The sequence below is a fragment of the Mobula hypostoma genome, chromosome 10 (genome assembly GCF_963921235.1).
Source record: "Mobula hypostoma chromosome 10, sMobHyp1.1, whole genome shotgun sequence".
NCBI lineage: Eukaryota > Metazoa > Chordata > Chondrichthyes > Myliobatiformes > Myliobatidae > Mobula > Mobula hypostoma.
The window spans coordinates 68,563,052-68,588,304 of record NC_086106.1 but is presented as its reverse complement, the minus strand read 5'-3'; positions in this window follow the sequence as shown (position 1 = coordinate 68,588,304).

Genomic DNA, 25,253 nt, shown 5'->3' with positions numbered 1-25,253 from the left:
TGGCACAGGTGGACTCGATCTCTGGGCAGCACAACCGGGATGAGAAATTTGGGATGAATGACTTCTTTCCATGCAGTAAGACTATGTGATTCTAATAGAGGGCACTTTTCCTTTGGTTTACACTTGACCTGATCCTGGCAGTTGAGGAAGCCATAGACAGGTTGTTGTGAGAATGGGGAGTGGAGTTGAAATGGCTTTTAAATGGGAGCTTAAGATGGCTAATGCCGACAGAGTGCAAGTGTTTAGCAAAGCTTCTGCTCATATTATGCCCCATATGCACTTGGTCCTGATGCAAGGTGATAACATGCAACATCGACAATCCTTTTGCCCCCACAGATGCTGCCTGACCTATTGAGTCCCTATAGCAACTTGTTTTTTGCTCCACCTCCCATCATCTGCAGTTCCTTGTGTCTCCCTATTTCCCAAATACCTATAAAAATAATGCATCATCTCATATAGGTTGGCTTGATATCTGAAGTCATAAATTTCAACTCAGGGGTCATAATCAGCCCCATCTCATAAGAACTGTTGGTAGTTTTAAATATCAGTCAATCTATTTGTACACTTTCAACCATTACAGTACATAAAGCCCAGATTCAGCAGTGGTAAAGTTGCCTGAACAATTGAAGTTTGCAAAACTTAGTGCAGGAATTTCGGTATTGCCACCTGTGATTTAGTCATCTTCCACAGATCACCTTATAAACTTCACCAAGTGAGTCAAAAGAAGCTGCTTGGATTGGTATGAATATATCCCATTTAGGCAAAAGAATAAATCAGGGAAGGTAGTGCACCGATGGCTGACAAGGGAAATTAGGGATAGTATCAATTCCAAAGAAGAAACATACAAATTAGCCAGAAAAAGCTGCACACCTGAGCAAAGGCTGGGAGAAATTCAGAGTCCAGCAGAGGAGGACAAAGGGCTTAATTAGGAAAGGGAAAAAAGATGATGAGAGGAAGCTGGCAGGGAACATGAAAACTGACTGTAAAAGCTTTTATAGATATGTGAAAAGGAAAAGATTGGTTAAGACAAATGTAGGTCCCCTACAGTCAGAAACAGGTGAATTGATCATGGGGAACAAGGACATGGCAGACCAATTGAATAACTACTTTGGTTCTGTCTTCACTAAGGAGGACATAAATAATCTTTTGGAAATAGTAGGGGACCGAGGGTCTAGTGAGATGGAGGAACTGAGGGAAATATATGTTAGTAGGGAAGTGGTGTTAGGTAAATTGAAGGGATTAAAGGCAGATAAATCCCCAGGGCCAGATGGTCTGCATCTCAGAGTGCTTAAGGAAGTAGCCCAAGAAATAATGGATGCATTAGTGATAATTTTTCAAAACTCTTTAGATTCTGGACTAGTTCCTGAGGATTGGAGGGTGGCTAATGTAACCCTGCTTTTTAAAAAAGGAGGGAGAGAGAAACCAGGGAATTATAGACCGGTTAACCTAACATCGTTGGTGGGGAAAATGCTCAAATCAGTTATCAAAGAGGTGATAACAGCACATTTGGAAAGCGGTGAAATCATCGGACAAAGTCAGCATGGATTTGTGAAAGGAAAATCATGTCTGACGAATCTCATAGAATTTTTTGAGGATGTAACTAGTAGAGTGGATAGGGGAGAACCAGTGGATGTGGTATATTTGGATTTTCAAAAGGCTTTTGACCAGGTGCCACACAGGAGATTAGTGTGCAAACTTAAAGCACACGGTATTAGGGTATGGTATTGATGTGGATAGAGAATTGGTTGGCAGAGAGGAAGCAAAGAGTGGGAATAAACGGGACCTTTTCAGAATGGCAGGCAGTGACTAGTGGGGTTCCGCAAGGCTCAGTGCTGGGACCCCAGTTGTTTACAATATATGTTAATGACCTAGACGAGGGAATTAAATGCAGCATCTCCAAGTTTGCGGATGACACGAAGCTGAGCAGCAGTGTTAGCTGTGAGGAGGATGCTAAGAGGATGCAGGGTGATTTGGATAGGTTAGGTGAGTGGGCAACTTCATGGCAGATGCAATTTAATGTGGATAAATGTGAGGTTATCCACTTTGGTGACAAGAACAGGAAAACTGATTATTATCTGAATGGTGGCCAATTAGGAAAAGGGGAAGTGAAACGAGACCTGGGTGGTATTATACACCAGTCATTGAAAGTGGGCATGCAGGTACAGCAGGCGGTGAAAAAGGCGAATGGTATGCTGGTATCCATAGCAAGAGGCTTCAAGTTGTGTTTCGAGATTTTTTTATAAATGACTTGTATGAAGAAGTGGAAGTGTGGGATAGCAAGTTTGTGAGTAGCACAGAGGTTAATGGTGTAGAAGGATGTGATAGATTACAACAGGACATTGATAGGATGCAGAGCTGGGCTGAGAAGAGCCAGGTGTGGTTCAACCAGAGAAGGGTGAAGTGCTTTACTTTGAGAGGTCAAATCTGAAGGCAGAATACAGGATTAATGATAGGATTCCGAACAGTGTGGAGGAACAGAGGAATCTTGGGATTCATGTCCATAGATCCTTCAGAATTACTGAGCAAGTTGAAAGGGTAGTTAAGATGGCTTCTGATGTTTTGACCTGCTTTGGGGGATTGAGTTCGAGTGTTCATGAGGGGATCTTCAGTTCTATAAAACTCTGGTTTGACCACGCTTGGAAAATTGTGTTCAGTTCTGCTCCGCCTTCCGCCTGTGGACATGTAAGACACAGTTTCTTTCTGTCCGCCTTTAATTTCTCCCTTTTCTGACTCAAACTTTGAAATTTTAACTTTATTCAGTCGGATTTTGTAGAGTGACAGTTATAACTATGTCTAACACAAGAAGCACCAAAAGAAATCCTGAAGGAGCCAACAGTAAACCTAAAAAAGCTGTCAAGGCTTCAGAGGAGCCATCCTGGGTAAATAGATTAGAGTCTCAAATCAGCTATATCGTTACTGGATTAACTGAACTAAATGAAAGATTTCTCCCTTTGGAGGAAAAAATCTTTGAGCCTTGATCTTGAAGAGGTGAGTCGAAATGCGGCTGATACTTCTTCCCGTCTGGAAAAGGCTCAGCAACGGATCGTGGATTTGGAGGCTCTCTCTCATTGGAACGATATTCAAATTGTTGGATTAAAAGAGAAATCGGAATCCGCCGACACACTGGACTATTTTGCGAAGATGTTTCAATCTTTATTTCCGGGGGCTTGCGTGGAACTGCCGGAGATTGAAATGGCTCATAGGGTTGTTGCTCCAAAATCCTCGGATCAAAGTAAAACAGGCATGTCGTTGTGCACTTTCTTCATTTCGGAGACAAAGACCGTATTACTAAGCTTTCAAGAAAACAAAGGTTGTTCAAATTTCAAAGCTCTGAGATTCATTTTTTCGAAGATTATCCATGTGAAATTGTTCAGAAACGTTTTGGATTCGCTGCTGTAATGCGTACAGTAAATTGTGTTCAGTTCTGATTGCCTCATTATAGGAAGGATGTGGAAACTTGAGAAAGGCTGCAGAGGATGCTGCCTGACTGGAGAGCATCTTAAGAGGATGCTGGACAACAAATCCAACCAGTTCCCCTCTACCACCACACTCCCCTGTCTGGCAGAACTGGTCTTCAGCTTCAATAATTTTTCCTTCGGCTCTTCCAATTTCCTTCAAACCAAAAGTGTAGCAATGGTCACTCACATGAGCCCCAGCTATATCTGCCTTCTTGTCAGCTATGTGGAAAAATCCATGTTCCAATCCTATACTGGTATCGCTCCTCAACTCCACCACCACTACATCGACACCTACATTGGTGCTGCTTCCTGCAGCCATGCTGAGCTCGTTGACCAATCTGAAGTACAAAGGGGTTTCAGAGTCCCTAGATTCCCTAAAGGTTAACTTGGTGTTTGTGTTGGTGCTAAGGAAGGTAAAGGCAATGACAGCATTCATTTTTAGAGTGTTATGCAAACACAACAAAATCTGCAGATGCTGGAAATTCAAGCAACACACACAAAATGTTGGTAGAACACAGCAGGACTGGCAGCATCTATAGGAAGAGGTACAGTCGACTTTTCGGACCGAGACCTTTCGTCAGGACTAACTGAAATAAATCTCTTACTATCTCTTCTTTCAGTTAGTCCTGACGAAGGGTCTCAACCCGAAACGTCGATTGTACCTCTTCCTATAGATGCTGCCTGTCCTGCTGCATTCACCAGCATTTTGTGTGTGTTGTTAGAGTGTTATGAGCAGTTTTAGGCCCCTTTTCTAAGAAAGGATGTATTGGAATTAGAGAGACGCCAGAGACATTCAAGAGAATGATCCTGGGAATGAAAATGTTAACAAACTGTATGAGCTGCATTTGATAGTTCTGTGTCTGTCTGATTATTTATTTAGTCTGTTATTTATTGAGATACATCATGGAGTTGGTTCTTCCAGCTCATCAAGCTGCGCCACCCAGCAATCACCCAATTTAATCCTAATTAAAGTCTAATTATGGGACAATTTATAATGACCAATTATTCCACCAACCAATACAGCTTTGGCCTGAGGGAGAAACTGGAGCACCCGGACAAACCCCACACAGCCCTGGGGAGGACGTGCAAGCACCTTGCAGGCAGTGGCTGGAATTGTACTTGAGTCATTGATACTGTAAAGCATTGTGCTACCATGTCACCCCCTTGGAATTTTCAATGGAATTCAGAGAAGTAGCACTGTATCTTATTGAAACCTACTGATATTAAAAAGCCCAGAGAGAATGGTGTGGAGAGGATGTTTCCAATAGTGGGAGAGTATTGGACACAGAGGTAAAAGCCTTAGAATAAAGAAACTATCAACCTTCGCTTTAAGTATACCCAATGACTTGGCCCCACTGCTGTCTGTGGTAATGAATTCTGTAGATTAACCATCCTCTGGCTAAAGAGATTCCACCTCCTCTCCTTCCCTTTTCTCATGGTCCACTTTCTGCTTTGATCAGATTCCTTCTTCTTCAGCCCTTTACCTTTTCCACCTATCTCCTCCCAACTTCTCACTTCATTCCCCTCTGCCACACACCCACCTTCCCCCTCACTAGGCTTCAGCTATCAACTGCCAGCTTACACTCCTTCCTCTTCTGCACCTTCTTATTCTGGCTTTTTATTCCTTCTTTTCCAGACCTGATTAAGAGTCTCGGCCTGAAACATCAACTGCTCATTATCCTCCACAAATGCTGCCTGCCCTGCTGAGTTCCAGCACGTTGTGTGTTGCTCAGAATATAAATCTCTTTAGAACAGAGAAGCGGAGCAATTTTTTTGGCCAGGGACAAGTGACTCTGTGAAATTCATTGCCACATATGGCTGTGGAGGCCAGGTCATTGGGTATATTTAAAGCAGAGTTTGATAGCTTCTTGAATTGTAAGGCTGTGAAAAGTTACAGGGAAAATGCAGGAGAATGGGCTTGAGAGGGAAAATAAATCAACCCTGATTGAATGTCAGAGCAGACTATGGGCTTAATGGCCTACTTTTACTCATAAGTCTTAATGGCCTTTTGATAAAAATATTATTGGCTTATTTTAAAGATATACTAAGCATATTTGAGATACAACCATTCAAATAATAGACAATAGAAAATAGACAACAGGTGCAGGGTCGGCCCTTCAAGCCAGCACCGCCATTCACTGTGATCAAGGCTGATCATCCACTATCAGAACCTCGTTCCTGCCTTCTCCCCATATCCCTTGAATCCGCTATCTTTAAGAGCCCTATCTAACTCTTTCTTGAAAGTATCCAGAGAATTGGCCTCCACTGCCTTCTGAGGCAGAGCATTCCACAGATCCACAACTCTCTGGGTGAAAACATTTTTCTTCAACTCCATTCTAAGTGGCCTACCCCTTATTCTTAAACTGTCACCTCTGGTTCTGGACTCCCCCAACATCGGGAACATGTTTCCTGCCTCCAGCATGTCCAATCCCTTAATGATCTTATATGTTTCAATCAGATCCCCTCTCATCCTTCTAAATTCCAGTGTATACAAGCCCAGTCACTCCAATCTTTCAACATATGACAGTCCCACCATCCTGGGAATTAACCTCGTGAACCTATGCTGCACTCCCTCAATAGCAAAGATGTCCTTCCTCAAATTTGGAGACCAAAACTGCACACAATACTCCAGGTGTGGTCTCACCAGGGCCCTGTACAACTGCAGAAGGACCTCTTTGTTTCTATATTCAACTCCCCTTGTTATGAAGGCCAACATGCCATTAGCTTTCTTCACTGCCTGCTGTACCTGCATGCTTACTTTCAGTGACTGATGAACAAGGACACCTAGATCTTGTTGTACTTCCCCTTTTCCTAACTTGACACCATTCAGGTAGTAATCTACCTTCCTGTTCTTGCCACCAAAGTGGATAACCTCACATTTATCCACATTAAACTGCATCTGCCATGCATCTGCCCACTCACCCAACCTTTCCAAGTCATCCTGCATTATCATAACATCCTCCTCACATTTCACACTGCCGCCCAGTTTTGTATCATCTGCAAATTTGCAAATGTTACTTCTAATCCCTTCATCTAAATCATTAATATATATTGTAAATAGCTGTGGTCCCAGCACCAAGCCTTGTGGTAGCCCACTAGTCACTGCCTGCCATTCTGAAAGGGACCCATTAATCCCTACTCTTTGTTTCCTGTCTGCCAACCAATTTTCTATCCATGTCAGTACCCTACCCCCAATACCATGTGCTCTAATTTTGCCCACTAATCTCCTATGTGGGACCTTATCAAAGGCTTTCTGAAGGTCCAGGTACACTACATCCACTGGCTCTCCCTTGTCCATTTTCATAGTTACATCCTCAAAAAATTCCAGAAGATTAGTCAAGCATGATTTCCCCTTTGTAAATCCATGCTGACTCGGGCCTATCCTGCTACTGCTATCCAAATGTGCCACTATTTCATCTTTTATAATTGACTCCAGCATCTTCCCCACCACTGATGTCAAGCTAACAGGTCTATAATTCCCTGTTCTCTCTCTCCCTCCTTTCTTAAAAAGTGGGATAACATTAGATACCCTCCAATCCTCAGGAACTGATCCTGAATCTATAGAACATTGAAAAATGATAAACATTGGAAAATGATAAACATGATCACTCAGACAAAAAGCTAAAATCTTTGGAAATTACCAGTAGGGAAAGAAATTAGCATGTACCACAACTCAACAGTTTGTCTTGGCTCAATAAAATGCTTTTGAATCTCTGTAGTAAACTCACAACATTTCTGACTCACGTGCATTTCTGATATCAGTGCTAGATTCAAAGACTGCAAATGTTACAACACCGAGGAATATTGCCCTTAATTTAGAGATCACTGCAAAACAGTTATATGACAACTAATCACAAGTTTATATGTCATTTTGTCTGTTGGTAAATTGCGAATGCTGTACCCAGTGAGACACAGTTCTACAAGCCAAATACAATAAAGATATTATCATATGATATATGCTTTATCATTAATCTTGACAACAAACTATAGTGTCTGAAAATGACCCATGATGGCATTTTCCTCCTTGCTCTACTTTTATCATTTGCTTTTCAAGAATGAGCAGCCCAGGCTTCCTATGGTAATTAATAATGTACAGTTCTTCATAGTCTGTTTTCTGAAATGGAGAGTAACAGTTTATCTACCCAGACTTCCTTAAAATGTAGATCTAAATATGACAGACATAGTGGATTTGGTTCTTTGCCAATAAGATTTAACACTGCAGAAGAATAAAACCTATCCATGAAATTAGTGGATTACCAGATCAGGTATTTTGCAGGATGGGGGAAAATGAAAATGGTAATTTAGTACTGAGGTTCCATTAATCAATCATGGTTAATTCCTTCAACATAAACCCATGTACACTGTTCTTTGCAATCAGGAGAGGTTCACATTTCTAGCATAATCTGATCTGAAAAGGCAACTAAAGCTTGAATTTTACAAACAATACAACATTTCTATCAATTTGCCCTTTCTGTCAACTTTATTGTTGCTTGACCTTCCAATCAGCTGCTGTGAATTTGGAATCCTGGAGATTAGATTTATGCTGAATGTGCATCATAGTTAACAACAGCAGAATGGGATCCTCTCTATGAGATTTCTGGTGCATACACAGAACTGGAATAATTTATTGGCCAGAGCCAATAAATTTCATTCCCTGGAACACATGAGGAAACCAGATCTTTTTTTTAAAATATAGACCATCATCACAGAGATTGTGAAGTTATCATTGCACAAATGTATTTGCTGTCATTTCCATTATTGTGCTTCTGGACAATGCTGCACAAAATCTGCATATGCAGTCAAGGGCAACACACACTCTTTTAACTTCTTCCAAAAAATAAGTTGCAAAGTAATTATTGGTTCTAATTATTCAACTGCAATATTTTGGTCAACTGGTAAGCAGGTAGATAGATAGTCATGGAGAAATATCAATGCAGGCAATTGAACCTTCTATCATTTGTCTTACAGTTCTGGAAATTGGCAAAAAAGGGTGCATTTTGATAGAAATGTTGAATGTCTTTGAGTTCAACATGCAAACATGTGGCCAGCCAGTTGAGTATATTTTATTATTACTGTGCACATGCACAGTATGTAGCAGATGTATTTGGAATAGGTAAGATGGGGTTTATTACTCAAACTCTCAAAGCACATCGCATTAAAAACATTTAAAATTTTGCACAGCAGAGCTTAGAGTATTAAGGAAATAATGAAGTAAACTGAATGCCAACTAATCAATAGGAAACAGTAATTAATCAACCAAATGTTTTAGGTGGAGTATATTAATCCATTCAGAAATCTGTCCTTATACATTTAATTCCCAGACCATCTCATCCTCATTAGTTTAACCAGAGCAATATTGTTGCTGATAATGGCAGAGCATTGTCCAAGACCTGCATGTAAAATAAAGATTTTCCCATAATGATGAAGTATAAAATAAAGGTTTAGATTGAAAAGGAGAATCTAACAGACTCTGGAAGTCTGAAATAACAAAGGCAGGCAATGTTGAAAGTACTTAACAGGTGAGGCAAAGTCTGTGCAGAAAGGAGATTTGTATTATTTTTGAGGTCATCAGAATAATTTACTTAAACACATTCACAGTTAGAAAGTTACAAAGTTCTCACAAATCTGGTTTTCCATTCTTCTCTGGAAAATCGAGCCAACAGCAAAACATAGGTCAGGCTGCTGCGTGACCACACCACTTAACTTTCAGAATAGTAATAAATAAGGCTAGGCAGGGTCCTTGCAGGAGAATCTTAAATTGGAGTAGGGCAAATAACAAGGGCAATAGGCAGGAACTAAGGAGAGTTACTTAGGAGCACCTTTTTCTGGCAAGTCCATATCAGACATGCAGAGAGTGTTTAAAGATCAATTGCACAGAGTACAGGAAATGTATGGTCCTCCTGGAAGGAAGGACAGAGATGGAAAGATAAGAGAACACCGGACGTCCAGAAAGGTGGTGAATTTTGTTAAGAAGAAAAAGGAAAAGCATATAAAGTTCCATAAGTTAGGATCAAAGGGGACACATGAGAGTTATAAAGAAGCCAGAAAAGAACTCAAGAAGGGAAGTATGAAAGTTAGGAGGGGCCATGAAAAGTCCTGGGCAAGTAGGGGGTTTACTGTTCAAAGAGGAGGAAGAGTTGGGTATTCTAATGAATATTAAGGTGTATAAAACCCCAGTGCCTGATGGGATTTGCCCCAGGTTATTGAGGGTGGCAAGAGATGAAACTGCTGGAACCTTGAACAGTATCTGTGAGTCCTCTCTGGGCACAGGCAAGTCCTTCAGGACTGGTGAGTAGCTAATAGACCATAAGACAGAGGAGCAGAATTAGGCCATTCATCCCATCGAGATTGCTCTGCCATTCCATCATGGCTGATCCCAGATCCCACCCAGCCCCAAATACCTGCTTTCTTGCCATAATCTTTGAGGCCGGACCGAACAGGAAATGATCAACTTCCACCTTAAATACACACACAGGCTTGGCCTCCACCATAGTCTGTGGCAGATTCAGTACTCTTTGTCTAAAAATAAACTCCTCTTTACCTCTGTTCCAAACGCTCACCCCTCAATTTTGAGGATGTGCCCTCTAATTGTAAATACCCCCACCATAGCAAACATCCTCTCCACATCCTCCCTATCTAGTTCTTTCAACATTCGGTAGGTTTCAATGAGATCACCCAGCATTCTTCTAAACTCCAATGAGTACAGGCCAAAAGCCACTAAATGCTCCTCATATGTTAACCCCTTCATTCCCAGAATCATCCTTGTGAACCTCTTCTGGATTCTTTCCAGTGACAACACATCCTTTCCGAGATATGGAGTCCAAAACTGTTGGCAATACTCCAAGTGTGGCTTAACTAGTGTATTATGAAGCCTTGGCATTATCTCCTTGCTTTTATATTCTATTCCCCTTGAAATGAATGCCAACATTGCATTTGCCTTCTTTACCATAGACTCAAGCTGTAAATTAACCTACTAGGAGTCTTACAAGAGGATTTCTAAGCCCTTCTGCACCTCTGATGTTTGAACCTTCTCGCATTTAGTTAACAGTCTGCACTATTGCTCCATTTACCAAAATGCATTAGCATACATTTCCCAACACCGTATTCCATCTGCCTCTTTTATGTCCATTCTTACATTTTGTGTGCATCCTGTTATAGTCGCATTGCTTCCTCAGCATTACATACCTCTCCACCTATCTTTGCATTATCTGCAAACTTTGCCACAACGCCATCAATTCTATCATGCAAATTATTGACAATGTTGTATCTCTATTTAAGAAGGGAACAAGGGAATATACTAAAAACTATAGGCCAGTGAGTCTCATGTTAGTTGTTGCAAAGGTTTCTAAGTTTCAAAGGTACATTTAATGTCAGAGAAATGTATACAATATACATCCTGAAATACTTTTTCTTCGCAACTATCCACAAAAACAGAGGAGTCCCCCAAAGAATGGATGACAGTTAAATATTAGAACCCCAAATTCACCCCCTGCTCCCCTCCTTCCTGCGAGTAAGTGGCAGCGAGCAACAACCCCTCCATCCCCACCAGCAAAAAAAAAGCATTGGCATCCGCCACCGAGCACTCAAGCGTGAGGAAAGCAACAGTAAAGACACAGACTTGCAGTTACCCCAAAGACTACATTGTTCACCTGGCATTTGACATACCACAGGCGCTCTCTCTCCCTAATAAGGGAGAAAGAGATGTCTCTGTTTCACAGAGAGTGGGGAGACATAACAAACAACTCACTGGTTTATGATGTTAAAAGTCCGTTATGTCACTTTTTTCGAGCTTTGTGCCCAAAGATCTTGAGTCTCTGGGCAGACAGCCATAGATATTCTGACTCCCCTGATGACACAGGGGTCTCCTGCTGTGACACTGACCTTCAATTTGCTCATCTCCAGAGCCCTGAGATCTTAGGCCTCCAAAGCCGAACCAATCTCTTAGGCCGAGCCCTTGCTGTGCTGAACAACAGCCAGTTATGAAACCCCAAGAGCGGGTCGCATTCCCGCAATGAACCGTAGTCAGCGTGTAACTCCAGGTCAGGGTCTTCAAAAGAACCTTGAAGGGGAAAATAAAGATATTAAAGATGGAAATAGAGCTATTTCCAAAAAGGCAACAAAGGAGTCGCCATTTAGCACCATCTTCTAGTTGTAGGTAAATTGCTGGAGAAAATTCTTAAAAATAGGATACATTAGCATTTGGAAACCCTTTACCTAATCAGGAAGGGTCAGATTGGCTGGGTCTGGGGATGTCGTGTTTTACAAACTTTATTGAGTTTTTTGACAAGGTTCAATAGAGATTGATGAAAGTAGAGCAGTGGATGTTGTCTGCATGGATTTTAGTAAGGTGTTGGACAAATTCACTCATGGGAGGCTAATCCAGCAGATTAAGATGCATGGGGTCCATGATGAATTGGCTGTTTGGATGCAGAACTGGCTTGCACATAGAATACAGAGGGTAATGATTGAAGGAACTTTTTTGAGCTGGAGGTCTGTAATCAGTGGTGTTCTACAGGAGTCTGTGCTGGGACCTCTGCTGCTTGTAATGTGTACAAAATAACCTGGATGAAAATGTAGATGGATGGATTAGTAAGTCTGCTGATGATACCCAGATCGATGGAGTTGTGGACAGTGTAGAAGAATGGAAACATACAGCACAAAATATATCAACTGCAGATATAGGCAGAAAAATGGCAGATGGAGTTTAATCCAGTTTAATGTGAGATGCTGCGCCTTGGTTGGGAAAATGCAAGGAGACTGTACACTGTTAAGTGCAAAATCCTTTACAGTGTTGCTAAGCAGAGAGATGTTGGGGTCCAAGCTCATAGCCCTTTGAAAGTGGCTACACAGGTCATTAGAGTGGTTAAGATGATTTATGCTTTTATTAGGCAAGGCATTGAGTTCAAAAGTCAAGAGTGCAACTTTATAGAACTCTGGTTAGGACACACCTGAAATATTGCATACAGTTCTGGTCACCCCACTATAGGAAGTATCTTGAGGCTTTGCAGTAAAGAGGTCCCAGGTGCACACTTTAGGTAACCATTTGCCACTGTGTGTATGTTTCTTGTCTGTTTTCTCCTGCTACTTCAGACGCTTATTTTAGGTGAGCATTAGTAACCAAGTGTAACTTAAAGGGTTTACTGAAACCTTAGATTTAATATTTGTGAATGTGGAATGAACTGCCAGCACAAGTGATGGATATGGGATGGATATTTCAACAGTTCAGAGGAATTTCAATATGTACGTGAATGGTATGGGCATGGAAGTCTATGATCCAGGTGCAGGTCGATGGGACTTGGAAGATTAACGGTTGGGCACAGTCTAAATGGGCTAAAGGGCCTGTTTCTGTGCTGTAATGTTCTATGACTCTGTGACTTTATAAAAGGTAAGATGAAGAGAACGAGGAGAAGGAACTAGAAGGATAAAGACGTGGTTGGAAAGTTTTATCTCTTAAACGAATTAAGTTTTTTTACAGATTAAGCAATGAAGTTCAGGAACCGATTCTTCGAGAGATTGACAATTCTCAAAAGAATGCCATTTCCATTTAACACCACTGGCTGTCTTTCTTTCTCAAACCAAATTGCAATCTCATAGGTTACCTGGTCATTAATTTTAAGTCCCTTCATTGTCTTTAAAGCCTGAGATGTGGAACTTTATTTAACATCTGAAAAAAATACATAAATTACATCATTTGATAGCTCATTTACTAATTTAATGACCTTCTCCAGAAATTTCACTCAGATTCATGAGATATGACATATTGCTTGCAAATCGAATGCTGGCTAATTTTTACAGTCTCTGTGTTTTTAGATGTAGATTAATGATGTATATTGTAAAATGCTGTGAAGCATTTTATTATTAGTAATATTGTACCAAATGGTCAATAATTTCTCAAATCATTTTCCATTCCGTTTCTGAATATCTAATTAGATTAACTTTATTCCTGTCATCCAATACAGCCATATTTATGGTGGTTCTAAAGATATGAAAGACAGTTTTTTCTGTTTCATTTATCGTTTTCTTAAGAATATTATGTTTTTTTTTCCCAATGAACAATTAATGCTTTTAATTGTCCTTATTATAGGCAACGTGTTGACCTTCCAACACATTGCAAGTTTCTCAACTATTTAAATAGAAGAAAAACGATATACTGTTATGCAAAAAAAACACATTGCTGTAGTCTCTGATTGGAATGGTGCATTTTTTTTTCAATTCTCTTCAATGATCCCTGTTGGCTCCATTCTGACATTTAATGCAGCTCTCTCTCTCTCTCAGCAACACACAAGTTACTGAACATGCTTCTCTGCTCCTTGCCAACTCTACAGGCAAAATTTCTCTCAATCATGTTTGCATAATTTCTGTCTTTTCTACCTCCAAACATTTTCTAATTATTAATATGAAGTTAAGGTTTTCCCAAAGGGTCTCTGACCTGAATTTTATTTTCTTTCCATTGGTGCAATGTAAGTAGAAAGCAAATTGTGAGAGGAGCTCAACAGGTCGAGCAGCACCTGTGGGCAAAACTGTCAATATTTCAAGTAGAGGCCTCATGTCAGAACTCTGACTTTCTGAGGCATTTAGATGTTTCCACTTCACCTCCCAGAAAATATTCTCACTTCTGAGCATTAGGCTTCTGATTTCTCACTCTGAAGCAAGACTGTTACAGCAAGCATCCAAATTGCCTGGTCATCAAACCCTCCCCCTCCCCCCCAGGGGAGGCGGGGATTGGCCTGTGTAAGGAACATTGCAACCCTTCATAATAGTTGCTGTTTAGCTGGTGACGTCATGGTACTGGGTCACCATGGGTGGTAGGTGCTCTGGAAACAGTAAACAGTGGAGGTGTGCTGCAGTAAAGAGGGCCCGGGTGCATATTTTAGGTAAGTATTTGCCACGGTGTGTATGTTTCCTGTCTGTTTTATCCTGCCACTTCTGACGCTTAGTTTAAATGAGTATTAGTAACCAAAACAACAGGAATACTGCAGATGCTGGAAATTCAAGCAACATACATCAAAGTTGCTGGTGAACGCAGCAGGCCAAGCAGCATCTATAGGAAGAGGCGCAGTCGACGTTTCAGGCCGAGACCCTTCGTCAGGATTAGTAACCAAATATAACTTGAAGTGTTTACTGAAGGTTTAGCGTCTGCCATTTCCTGTAAGTAAATAGTTAACCTACTTACTGGTAGTGTTTTCTGTCCCTGCTCACCAGACCCACAAACCTGATTTTACACAACAATTGGCATTACAAGCAGGGTTCAGTGGTTATAGAGAAGATGAATATTTTGAAAGGAAAATCAAGAGAGAGAATTCCCTCTCGAATGTGAGGGGAGCTGAGTCCCGGGGCTGACTGACGACTTTACGGGCTTTGGGGCTCTTGGCAAACCTCTGGCATGCCGAAGAATCCAGTACATGGATCAGACAAGTTGGATTCCTGCAGAGTGAAAATGGGATACCATATCATGTTTGCACTCAGTGAGTTAGGGTTCTGCAAAATGGAGGGGAGCTGGAGGGGTGCTTTCTGGTTGCTGGCAGCCATAGTGAAGCAGCAGCACGGACAATCACACAGATAGAGGAAGAGGTAAACAGTTTGTAAAACAAAGAGAAAGTACTAAACCAATAACGGGTGGAGCAAATGGCCAAGTCATTGTAGATCTGAGCATAAGAGTTAGAGAAACACAGAGTTGGCCTGTTAGCTAGAAAAGGTGCTGCAGTTAGAGACTGCCTGCAGGGTCACGTCAGGGCTTGGACCTTATAGAGGTCTGGTCAGCAGTTACAGACTAACTACAGGACTAACTGCTGACCAGACAACTATAAGGTCCAAGCCCTGAAGTGACCCAGACATCTGGATGTGTGGATGGGGACATTTACTTAGGGGAAGAGAGGTTAGAAGAGAGCCTTGGGATTTCCCTTGAGATGAGCGCCCTTTTCACTATACAGCCGTAGCTGTATAGGCCAGACCAGTTGCCACATGGCCCCAGACTTGGCAAGGAGAGGCTGCTGGTCCATAGCCCTTCCCACCTCCACGGAACAAGGTGAGGAAGTGCAACAGGCTGGGGTGAGGGACCTGGGTAGGATAACATTGTGGTTCTCATTAAGACAACTACCATCAGAGAGTTCTCCACTAAGGAGCAGGCTGAGTTGGGAGACAGATATAGGAAGAGGCCAGGGGATCCTCTGCCCAGATGGTTGCAGAGGATCTGGGATATGGGGAACTCTGGAGTGAGGTATCTAACAGGGACACGCGTATACTTGCGGGGGGGGGGGGAAGAGTTATCACCCCACCACGTGATTAAAACATCCTGAGAATGACACCTGCTTCCCATGTGAGTGATGTATAGCAACGGGGCAGAGCGATAGCAACAGTGAAGGTCACATGTCCCTACTCTTCAAGCGGGATTTGCAGCCCTGGGAAGAGTGGAACACAGTGGAGGAAGGGACCAGCCCTTCACTAGTGGGCTTTGATCACAAGGATTGATCACAACAGCAACATCCCACAGGAGGATAAAGTTAAATCATCAGCTCTCGGTTTAAAAGGAGTGGTGTTGCCATCACTGGGAGCAGTGATATGGGTACCATAGATACCACCGTCAAATTATTGGAAGGTTTAGAGTACGTGGGGAAAGGCCCCACAGTCAGATGCGCAAGTTAGACAAGCAGACCTGGGTTGGAAGGCCCCGCTCACCCCATAAGGAAATGTTTTTCGTCTTGTTCCGTTCCAGGTCCCGAGGGAACAAGTAAATGCAGTTTCCATCCCGTCTGTGCCACGTGGAGGGTGTGCGGCCACGGGAAGAGAAGCGAGGAGAAGGGTGTTTCACCAAGCCCTTCACCAATGAGCCAAAGAGGGCTCCTTCTGCTCTCTGCAGCATCCCTCGCACTCCACTCAGGTTCCAATTGTAAGTATACTGTTGAGGGGGAGCGACCTACCGGGGGCAGGGGAGCCACAGCATCTCTGGATCTGAGTCTAGCCTTATATCTCAGAAGGAAAGGGGGAGAAGAGGATTACAATAGTTATAGTCATAGTCATATTTTATTGATCCCGGGGGAAATTGGTTTTCGTTACAGTTGCACCATAAATAATAAATAGTAATAGAACCATAAATAGTTAAATAGTAATATGTAAATTATGCCAGTAAATTATGAAATAAATCCAGGACCAGCCTATTGGCTCAGGGTGACTGACCCTCCAAGGGAGGAGATGTAAAGTTTGATGGCCACAGGCAGAAATGACCTCCTGTGACGCTCAGTGTTGCATCTCGGTGGAATGAGTCTCTGGCTGCATGTACTCCTGTGCCGCCCAGTACATTATGTAATGGATGGGAGACATTGACCAAGATGGCATGCAACTTAGACAGCATCCTCTTTTCAGACACCATCATGAGAGAGTCCAGTTCCATCCCCACAACATCACTGGCCTTACGAATGAGTTTGTTGATTCTGTTGGTGTCTGCTACCCTCAGCCTGCTGCCCCAACACACAACAGCAAACATGATAGCACTGGCCACCACAGACTCGTAGAACATCCTCAGCATCGTCCGGCAGATGTTAAAGGACCTCAGTCTCCTCAGGAAATAGAGACGGCTCTGACCCTTCTTGTAGACAGCCTCAGTGTTCTTTGACCAGTCCAGTTTATTGTCAATTCGTATCCCCAGGTATTTGTAATCCTCCACCATGTCCACACTGACCCCCTGGATGGAAACAGGGGTCACCGGTACCTTAGCTCTCCTCAGGTCTACCACGAGCTCCTTAGTCTTTTTCACATTAAGCTGCAGATAATTCTGCTCACACCATGTGACAAAGTTTCCTACCGTAGCCCTGTACTCAGCCTCATCTCCCTTGCTGATGCATCCAACTATAGCAGAGTCATCCGAAAACTTCTGAAGATGACAAGACTCTGTGCAGTAGTTGAAGTCCGAGGTGTAAATGGTGAAGAGAATGGGAGACAAGACAGTCCCCTGTGGAGCCCCAGTGCTGCTGATCACTCTGTCGGACACAGAGTGTTGCAAGCACACGTACTGTGGTCTGCCATTCAGGTAATCAAGAATCCATGACACCAGGGAAGCATCCACCTGCATCACTGTCAGCTTCTCCCCCAGCAGAGCAGGGCGGATGGTGTTGAATGCACTAGAGAAGTCAAAAAACATGACCCTCACAGTGCTCGCTGGCTTGTCCAGGTGGGCGTAGACACGGTTCAGCAGGTAGACGATGGCATCCTCAACTCCTAGTTGGGGCTGGTAGGCAAACTGGAGGGGATCTAAGTGTGGCCTAACCGTAGGCTGGAGCAGCTCCAGAACAAGTCTCTCCAGGGTCTTCATGATGTGGGAGGTCAGTGCCACCGGTCTGTAGTCATTGAGGCCGCTGGGGCGCGGCGTCTTCGGCACAGGGACGAGGCAGGATGTCTTCCACAGTACAGGAACCCTCCGGAGCCTCAGGCTCAGGTTGAATACATGGCGAAGTACTCCACGTTGCTGAGGGGCACAGGCTTTGAGCGCCCTGGTACTGACACCATCCGGTCCTGCAGCCTTGCTTGGGTTGAGACGTTTCAGCTGTCTTCTCACCTGTTCAGCTGTGAAACCCACCGTGGTGGTTTCATGTGGGGAAGGGGTATAGTCATGAGAGCAGGGTGGGGGACTGTGAGGAGGGGTAGGAGAGGAGAGTGGAATATGTGTTGGTTGGGGGCCATCAACAGATGGCTCATGTGGGGGTTGGGCAGGGGTCACAATGTCAAATCTGTTAAAGAACAGGTTAAGTTCATTGGCCCTGTCCACACTGCCTTCCGCTCCTCTGTTGCTAGTTTGCCAGAACCCAGTGATGGTCCTCATCCCCCTCCAGATCTCTCTCATGTTGTTCTGTTGGAGTTTCCACTCAAGCTTCCTCCTGTACCTGTCTTTAGCCTCCCTGATCCTGGCTTTCAGGTCCCTCTGTATTGCCCTCAGCTCCTCCCTATTTCCATCTCTAAACACCCTCCTTTTAGCGTTCAGGATGTCCTTAATGTCCTTTGTCACCCAAGTGGGAGGAGATTCCACAATTAGAGGAGTGGACACAAGATTCTGTGGATGCAATGTTACTTCCCAGGTGCTAAGGTCAGGAAAATCTTGGATCAGGTCCATGACATTCTAAACGGGAGGGTGAGCAGCCAGAAGTCATGGTACGTGATTTCACCGATGACATAGGTAGGAAAAGCAAGGAGGTCCTGAAGAGACGATTGAGGGAGCCAGGTAGAAAGCTGAAAGTTAGGATCTCCAGCACAGCAATCTCTGGATTGCAGCCTGTGCCACATACCAGAGAGGCTAAGAATAGGATGCTATGGCAGAAGAATGCATGTCTGAAAAACTGGTGCAGGGGGCAGGGTTTCAGATTTCTGGATCTCTTCTGGGAAATGTATGACCGATTACACCTGAACCTGAGGGGGATCAATAACCTTATGGGCAGGTTTGCTAGAGCTGTTGGGAAGTGTTCAGATTAATCTGGCAGGAGGATATGTACCGGAGTGATAGGGTTGAGGACAGGGATGGTGATTTACAAACAGATGCGGTGCTTTGTGAGACTGTCAGGAATAGCAGGCAGATGATAAGGCAAAATTGTAATCAGTGGTGTGAGGTGCAGTATAAAGGGGGGGGGGAATGCAAAATCAAAGAGGGTGACGGATATAGGACTGAAGGTGTTATATTTGAATGCACACAGTATATGGAATAAAGTAGATTATCTTGTTGAGTAGTTAGAGACTGGCAGGTATGACATTGTAGGCATCAGTGAGTCGTACCTGAAAGAAGATTATACTTAGGAGCTTATCACCAACAATTCAAATTGTATTGAAGGGATAGGCAGATAGACAAAGGGGGTGGAGTGACTCTGTTAATATAAAAATGAAATCAAATCCTTAGAAAGAGATTACATAGGATCAGAAGATATAGATTTCTCGTGGGTAGAGTTAAGAAACTGCAAGGGTAAAAAAAGATCCTGAGAGGATTTATATACAGGCCTCCAGACAACAACCAGGTTGTAGGTTACAAATTACAGTAGAATATCGAAAAAGGCATGTCAAAAGGGCAATGTTATGATTGTCACTGGGGATTTTAAGATGCAGGTAGAGTGGGAAAATCAGGGTGTTGCTGCATCCCGAGAGAGAATTTGCAGAACACCTACCAGATGGCTTTTAGAGCAGCTTGTGGATGAGCCCGCTAGGGAATAAACTATTCTGGACTGGGTATTGTGCAATGAACCTGATTTGATTAGGGAGCTAAAAGTAAAGAAATCCTCTGGAAGCAGTGATCATAATATGTTACAATTCACCCTGTAGTTGAGGGGGAGAAGCTCAAGTCAGATGTATCGGTATTATAGTGAAGTAAAGGGAATTATTTACAAGGGCATGAGAGAGGAGTTAGCCAAAGTTGATTGGAAGTAGGCACTAGCAGAAATGATGGCAGGGCAGCAATGGCTGGAGTTTTTGGGAGCTATTCAGAAGGCTCAGGATAGATACACCCCAAAGAAGTATCCCAAAGGTAGGATGACATAACTGCGGCTGACAAGAGAAGTCAAATTAGAGTCCGTCCGGTAGGCTGGAGGAGGCAGACTTGGTTTGGAGGAGCTGACCTGTGCGCAAACCATAATGCTGGCTACTAATCAAAGGCACCAGAGTTGGTGCGCGAAGGTGACATGCAATGAAACCGTGAGTGACTGTCTTGGACATTCTCTTGCAATCACAGGAGCCTAGTGGATGGTAATTGCTTCAAGCCTGTTTCCCTTGTCTGGTGGGAAGACAGGCGCCGAGACAGCAAGCGTAGCCTTGGTCGCAGCGAGCACTAGGCCTCAACTTGCCTGCTGCTGCAGTCCATGTGAGGAGATGTCAGAGGCGGTGTAGTGTGGTGTCCATGTTTGGTTGGGGGCTGGGCTCTTACGATTGTGCTGCCCTCCAGGGTCGTAACGGCGGAAGGACAAGCAGTACTGCCGGGAACCAATGTGTGTTCTTGCATAACTATGTCTTTTTCATTTCTCACTATTCTGAATGCATGTGTATGTTTTGCGCCTTGACCCCAAAGGAGTACTGTCTCATTCGCCTCTATCCATCTATGACTGAATGTTAATTAAAGCTGATCTGATTTGATTTAATTTGAAAAAATGCTGATGAACATTCATCAGCAGCAGGTGTCGCGTGACAGCTGACACCCTTCCACCCCAATCACAGAGACATGGGTCATGGCTCCAAGTGGATATGCTCAGTGGCGATGGATGGCACTGGTGGGCACTGCTACTGACCAATCATCCTGGGTAGCTGGCAGTTTCCCAGTGCTGCTAAAGAGGGGCGAGGGGCTCACTTCTTCCTGCCCGGGATGTTGCCTTACAGAGGTCATCAGATTAGGACAGCCCGGACCCATGCCTCTACTGCTGGCAGCCTCCCCAAGCACATCCTGGGCATATATGTGCTCTGGGGTAGATCCCTACAGACAAGTAAGAGTTGTTTTACCTTCAGGGTGCCACGGACAAAGGTGCTAGTGGGATTGGACAAGTGGGAGGCTGTGGTGATAATGCTCCTCATGAAGAAAGTTCACACCAAGCAGTACAGGATCCCAGAAGGAGATTGGTGTAACTGTAGAAGTTCTGTTGTGGGAAGGTGTTATCTGCCCTGCATCCTCCCTCTACAATATCCCAGTGAGGCCAAGCAGTATGGGGATGGTTTATTGTGCATAACCCTGGTCTATAGACAGTTGAATAAATATGTGCCACCCCTTACTGTGGCTGACCCCAATGTACTGACTCATTGTGGGTAGGTATCACCATCACAGGTGCAGCACAAGACTGCCAGCTTAGCTGCCTACTCTACTCACTTTATACTTAAGACTATGAAGCTCCTGGAATGATGCCACAATAGTAATCTTTCACTCAATGTCAGCAAGACTGATGATCTGATTATTGACTTCAGGAGGTGGAGAGGGTCAGTAACTTTAAGTTTATTGGTGTTATTATTTCAGAGGATCTGTCAAGGGACCAGCAAGAAAGTACCATTACCAAGGTACAACAACACCTCTATTTTGTAAGAGGTTTGTGAAGATTTAGCATCATCATCTAAAATCTTTACAAACTTCTATAGATGCACAATGGAGATTATGATGATTGGTTGCATCATGGCCTAGTCTTGAATCTGCAATGCCCAAGAATAGGAAAAGACACAAAAAAGCCCTCCCCACTGTTTTGCGCATCTTCATGGTGTGCTGCCAAAAGAAAACAGCATCCATCATCAAAATCCCGACCATCCAGTCCATGCTCCCTTCTTGCTGCTGCCCTGGGTGCTGGAGGTCCTTAATAATGGATGCTGCCTTTCTGAGACACCGCTCCTTAAAGATGTCCTGGGTGCTTTGTAGGCTAGTACCCACGATGGAGCTGAAAAGATTTACAACCTTCTGCAGCTTCTTTCGGTCCTGTGTAGTAGCCCCCCATACCAGACAGTGATGCAGCCTATCAGAATGCTCTCCACAGTACAACAATAGAAGTTTTTGAGTGTATTTGTTGACATGCCAAATCTCTTCAAACTCCTAATAAAGTATAGCTGTTGTCTTGCCTTCTTTATATCTACATTGATATGTTGGGACCAGGTTAGATCCTCAGAGATCTTGACACCCAGGAACTTGAAGCTGCTCACTCTCTCCACTTCTGATCCCTCTCTGAGGATTGGTATGTGCTCCTTCATCTTACCTTTCCTGAAGTCCACAATCAGCTCTTTCGTCTTTCTGATGTTGAGTGCCAGGTTGTTACTGCGGCACCATTCCACTAGTTGGCAAATCTCACTCCAGTACGCCCTTTCGTCACCAACTGAGATTCTACCAACAATAGTTGTATTGTCAGCAAATTTATAGATGGTATTTGAGCTATGCCTAGCCACACAGTCATGTGCATACAGAGAGTAGAGCATTGGGCTAAGCACACACCCCTGAGGTGCGCCAGTGTTGATTGTCAGCAAGGAGGATATGTTATCACCAATCTGCACAGACTGTTGTCTTCTGGTTAGGAAGTCAAGGGTCCAGAGGCCCAGGTTCTGCAACTCCTCAATCAGGATTGTAGGAATAATGGTATTAATTATAATCGATGAACAGCGTCCTGATGTAGGTGTTTATGTTTTCTAGGTGGTCTTAAGCCGTGTGGAGAGCCATTGAGATTGCATCTGCTGTTGACCAATTGTGGAGATAGGACAATTGCAATGGTTCCAGGTCCTTGCTGAGGCAGGAGTGCTGTCTAGTCATAACTAACCTCTCAAAGCATTTCATCACTGTCGATGTGAGTGCTACTGGACGATAGTCATTAAGGCAGCTCCCATTATTCTTCTTAGGCATTTGTATGATTGTTGCCTTTTTGGAGTAAGTGGGAACTTCTGCCCGTAGCAGTGAGAGGTTGAAAATCTCCTTGAGTACTCCCGCTAGTTGGTTGACACAGGTTTTCAGAGCCTTACCAGGGACTCCATCGGGACCTTCTGCCTTGCGAGTGTTCACATTTTTGGATATATTTAAAGCAGATGTTGCTAGGTTTTTGATCAGTAAGGGCATCAAAGGGTGCAGGCAGGAGAATGGGATAATGGATAGGGATAATAAATCAACCATGACCAAGTGGCAGAGTGGTCTCAATGGATCAAATGGCCTAATTCTGCTCCAATGTCTTATGGTCATATGATCTTTCCATTTCTGCGTGTATTTATAGGAACTTCAACAGTTTTTTCATTGATTAAATCTCATATTCTACTTTCCCTTTTCTTGTCAACATCTGGGTCCTCCTTTGCTCAATTCTGAAAATCTCCCAGTTCTCAAATATACTCATCAGTTAGGCCTACGAGAGCCTTTGATTCTCTTATTAGATTTTTTGTCATCTTTTGTAAGGGATAAAATTCGTCCTCTTGAAGATCAGAGTGGTCGGCTATGTGCGGAACCAAAAGAAATGGGGGATATCTTAAATGGGGTTTTTGCATCTGTATTTACTAAGGAAACTGGCATAAAGTCTATGGAAGTAAGGGAAACATGTAGTGAGATCATGGAAGCTGTACAGATTGAAAAGGAGGAGGTGCTTGCTATCTTGAGGCAAATTAAAGTGGATAAATCCCCAGGACCTGACAGGGTATTCCCTCAGACCTTGAAGGAGACTAGTGTTGAAATTGCAGGGGCCCTGGCAGATATATTTAAAATGTCAGTGTCTACGGGTGAGGTGCCGAAAGATTGAAGAATGGCTCATGTTGTTCCGTTGTTTAAAAAAGGATCAAAAAGTAATCCGTGAAATTATAGGCCAGTAAGTTTGACGTCGGTAGTGGGTAAGTTATTGGAGGGAGTACTAAGAGACAGAATCTACAAGCATTTGGATAGACAGGGACTTATTAGGGAGAATCAACATGGCTTTGTGCGAGGTGGGTCAGGTTTGACCAATCTATTGGAGTTTTCGAGGAGGTTACCAGGAAAGTGGATGAAGGGAAGGCAGTGGATGTTGTCTACATGGACTTCAGTAAGGTCTTTGACAAGGTCCCGCATGGGAGGTTAGTTAGGAAAATTCAGTCACTCGGTATACATGGAGAGGTGGTTAATTGGATTAGACATTGGCTCAATGGAAGAAGCCAAAGAGCAGTAATAGAGGATTGCTTCTCAGAGTGGAGGCCTGTGACTAGTGGTGTGCCACAGGGATCAGTGCTGGGTCCATTGTTATTTGTCATCTATATCAATGATCTGGATGATAATGTGGTAAACTGGATCAGCAAATTTGCTGATGATGCAAAGATTGGAGGTGTAGTGGACAGTGAGGAAGGTTTTCAAAGCTTGCAGAGGGATTTGGACCAGCTGGAAAAATGGGCTGAAAAATGGGAGTTTAGTACAGACAAGTGTGAGGTATTGCACTTTGGAAGGACAGACCAAGGTAGAACATATAGGGTAAATGGTAAGGCATTGAGGAGTACAGTAGATCAGAGGGATCTGGGAATACAGATACAAAATTCCCTAAAAGTGGCGTCATAGGTAGATAGGGTCGTAAGGAGAGCTTTTGGTACATTGGCCTTTATTAATCAAAGTATTCAGTATAAGAGCTGGAATATTACGATGAGGTTGTATACGGCATTGGTGAGGTCGAATCTGGAGTATTGTGTTCAGTTTTGGTCATCAAATTACAGGAAGGATATTAATAAGGTTGAAAGAGTGCAGAGAAGGTTTACAAGGATGTTGCCAGGACTCGAGAAACTGAGTTGTAGAGAAAGGTTGAATAGGTTAGGACTTCATTCCTTGGAGCGTAGAAGAATGAGGGGAGATTTGATAGAGGTATATAAAATTATGATGGGTATAGATAGAGTGAATGCAAGCAGGCTTTTTTCACTGAGGTTAGGGGAGAAAAAAACCAGAGGACATGGGTTAAGGGTGAGGGGGGAAAGTTTAAAGGAAACATTAGGAGGGGCTTCTTCACACAGAGAGTGGTGGGAGTATGGAATGAGCTGCCAGACGAGGTGGTAAATGCGGGTTCTTCTTTATCATTTAAGAATAAATTGGACAGATATACGGCTGGGAGGTGTATGGAGGGATATGGTCCGTGTGCAGGTCAGTGGGACTAGGCAGAAAATGGTTCTGCACAGCCAAGAAGGGACAAAAGGCCTGTTTCTGTGCTGTAGTTTCTATGGTTTCCATGGTTTCTTTTCTTTAATTTTGCTTAAAGTAAAGAACATCCTTTGAAGGCAAATCAAAAGAACTACAAATATTGGAGATTTGAAACAAAAAAATGAAAATGCTGGAAAAATCTCAGATATTCCATCATTTTCTTTTTTTTTTACATATTGTAAATTACATTCTGTATTCAT